Here is a 3,957-nt window from a genome sequence, read left to right on the forward strand (position 1 = left end):
GGCACATAAAAGACACCATTTCGAGCGTGGCCGTTTTCGTGCGGGTGACACGTAAAAGCACCCACTACACTCTCTGAGTGGTTGGCGTTAGGAAGGGCATCCAGCTGTAGAAACTCTGCCAAATCAGACTGGAGCCTGGTGTTGCCATCCGGTTTCACCAGTCCTCAGTCAAATCGTCCAACCCATGCTAGCATGGAAAGCGGACGTTAAACGATGATGATGATGATGAAGCTCCAGTCCTTGTTGCAGTGTGGTGGGTTACGTGTCTTGATGACTCTGAGAGCCATGCCAGCGGAGTGCAAGCTCATGATAGGGCCTCCCATGATGGATAGTTTAAAGAATAGAGTCCAGACTAATAAGGTAAAGATAGGCTTGCATAGAGCGAATACCTCTATCTAGAAAAAAAGCAAAGTTATAGAAATTTCAATGACAGTTCAGAACTAACGATACTTGGGAGAGGAAGGCCTTCCCTCAGGGGAGCATATGTGTTGTAGTGTAATCTGAAAGGAAGAGCTGTAAAAGCAAGGATCCAACTGAAGAGACGCAGAAAAGAAAGACTGGAGTTGAAAGCAGTGAAGAAAATTCATTGATGGCTTATGCTCCATGAAGAGTGATGTGATAAGGCTTAAGTAAGTAAAGAACATTAAGACAAGACATATAAAAAGACAATAACGAATTTGTTAAAATAACTGATTTATTTCTTTAATTTAATTTCAATAAGAATATAATAAAGTATTAAAGTGGGTTTTAGAGAAATAGAGAGAGAGAGAGAGAGAGAGAGAGACAATGGATCTAACATTTTAATTTTTTTTTTTTTACTTTCTGTAGCTTTTTTTTCTCTTTTTGATATGTATATGATAGATCCATTTTACAGAAAAATGAAGGATCCGAGAAATTGAAAGGAGGGATTAATCCGTTGAAATGAAGATGAGTAACAGTAAATACGCAAAATGTAAAAGAATATTTGAGTAAAAAATAAGTTTAAAAAACAATAAAAAACATCGGTAATGGTAGAAAACATAGAAGATGATGGTTGTGACTTTAGAAATGGTACAAAATATAAATAATTGTGGGCCTGACCAAGATAATGATTAAATGCATAAAAAATGGTAGTAAAAAAAGGAAACAATGTTTGTGACTCTAGCAATGATAGAAGACATAAAACTTGAGGTCGTTACCCTTAAGATGGTAGAAACAGTTCAAGAAAATGATGGCCGTGGTAATCCATAGTACAGAATGGCTGGAGACACGCAAACTTGGAATGGTCATGACCAAAATAATGATTTAGACAGCCAACAATTGATAATAAAATAACATTAGTCAGAATTTGAAAATATCTAAGAAACAAAATAAATATATGAAAGAAAAATCATACCATAATGACAATAACAGTAATAACATAAAAAAGTTTGTTATCACATTAGCAGCAATATATATATATAGAAAGAAGAAACTGTCCATAATAGCTTTGTTGTTTTTTTTATTATTATTATTATTATTATTATTATTATTATTATTATTATTATTATTATTATTATTATTATTATTATTATTATTATTATTATTATTATTAGCAGCAGCAGCAGCAACACTGTTGTGTCTCACAAAGACTATATTTTTAGATTTCATTTCTGCCATGTTTCTTAGTGATAGTGTATTAATATTTTCCAGGCCTTCATTTAACTGCAATTATGACATTTAAGACAAAAGAAAAAAGTTGCTTTCTTTTTTCTTGTTTTTCTTTCGCTCATTTTTCTCCCCTGTTGTAATAAAGTATGTGATATTGCAAGTGAGAGGTATCAATCATCTCAGCCAACAATAACAGCTTTGAACATGATAATATTGTAGTAACTGTTTGAGACAAAGAGAAATAATAAACTATAATGGAAAAATGAAAATAAGGAAGATTGAAATCTATTGAACAAATTGTGTGCCTGTGGATGAATATATATCTATACACACATATTTATATATGTGCAAACACACACACACAACATACTCACAAGCACACATATATATATCAACATTTTAATGTCCACTTTTTCATGCTTGAATCAATCAGACTACCTATGGCCAGATGGTCCTCTTAAACCCAACCCTACCACCTGTTTCTGAGTAAGGTAATATTTCTCCTTAGCAAAACATGTTTCCATGAAAGACTAGAAATAAATGTATTGTATGACAGTGATGCTTGCCCACAACTATTACACAATGTCAAAACAAGGAGACACATACACAGAAATATATATATATATAACAAGCTATGCGTAGCTGAACTCATGGAAATCCTGAAAAACTTACATGTACCAGGGACCATACTGAACTCCAGAACAGAGATTTTGGAGTTGTGCTTGCATTTCAGGAAATTCCTGTTAGCGTTTTGGGAACCGCATAATGGTAATAATAGTGGTATGAATGATAATTACACTACAGCTGGAAACTGATTGCTGATGAGAGTAGGAGATAACCCCCTCATAGATGACAGGTGGCATGTCTGAAGGAGGACAACAGCTGGAAATCAATGACCTGCACCAAAGGGAGATAATCTCTATTGTTTATATTTATCGTTTTCCCCTTCATATTTTAAAGAGGTCATAGGGTCTGAAGATATGCCATAAAGGTACCCTTTATGGTGAGAAACTCAGGGTCACCCTATAAACTATGAATATAGACTGCTATACTTCTTAGAGTGTGCTTCTTCTTTGGATTCATATTTTTCTAAAAAACGTTTATATATATATATATATATATATATACATACATACATACATACACACACATATATACACACACACACTCAAGTGAGTATATAAGTGCAAAACAAGGCGGAAAAAATAATACTTGAATACCAAAGGTAGAGTAATATACTTCTTATTAAAGCTGCAAAATTATCACAGAACTATTATTCAGAGTTTCACGTTCCTGTTTGTTGGGTGATAATTTTACAGCTTTAATAAAAAGTATATATATATATATATAGTTGAAATTTATAGAAAAACAAAAGATGAAGACAAGTGTATGAACAGCAAGCAGGTGTATTAGTTTGATGCTCAGAAAAATGAAAAGGACTTTTACGTTTCAAGTATATGCTCTTCAACAGAAAGGAATAAGAGAAAATAAACAGAGAGAGAATGAAAAAAAAAAAACTTGTAGATTTAGCAGTCAAGCATGGCGAATGATTAGAAAAAAAGTTTGAATGAGGAGGTTAAAAGGAAGGGAGATAATAAAGTGCTGGTGATCCCAAATGAAGGTGCATGTGTGTATATGTGAGAACGGTGTGTATGAATGTGTGTGAATAGGGGTTAGTGACTCTGACGTGTGCGAGTGTGTGCATCTGTAATGTGTGTGTGTGTGTGTGTGTGTGTGTGTGTTGTGTATAGCAGTTGAGGTATGCTTTTTCATGTGGTGTGAGTACATGTGTATATATTTATATATGTATGTTAATACCAAACAGTGAGAGTGAGTGCTCAATGCTGCACTAGAGGATAATATTCTTTATTTGTAGGTTAACAAGGTTAGTTTCATGCTGAGAATTCTCAACAATTATCAAACTTGTCATATGGGACATTGGTACTCATCTTTCTCTCTATATATTCCATGCCAGCATGGAAAGCAGACATTAAATGATATCTGATTGGTTTGTTTTAATATCCACTCACAGGGTTTTGGTTAGCCTGGAACTATATATATATATATACATAATATATTATTTCGCTTTCTTTTTACCCCTTCCCAATCTCTCCTACTAATGGCATTAGCATAGAAGGTGGACGTTAAACGAGAATGATGATGATGATGATACTGCGTATGCTGTTTTCATTAGATTTTATATACGAGTTATGTTTTAATCAAGATGACTCCAATTTATTATCATATATCTTATTAGTCATGAGGAAAGCTGTAGCCATGATACTTTACAGAGCTTTCACCAATAGTACTAATAAATTGCATACCAAA

The sequence above is a fragment of the Octopus bimaculoides genome, chromosome 4 (assembly GCF_001194135.2).
Source record: "Octopus bimaculoides isolate UCB-OBI-ISO-001 chromosome 4, ASM119413v2, whole genome shotgun sequence".
Taxonomy (NCBI): Eukaryota; Metazoa; Mollusca; class Cephalopoda; order Octopoda; family Octopodidae; genus Octopus; species Octopus bimaculoides.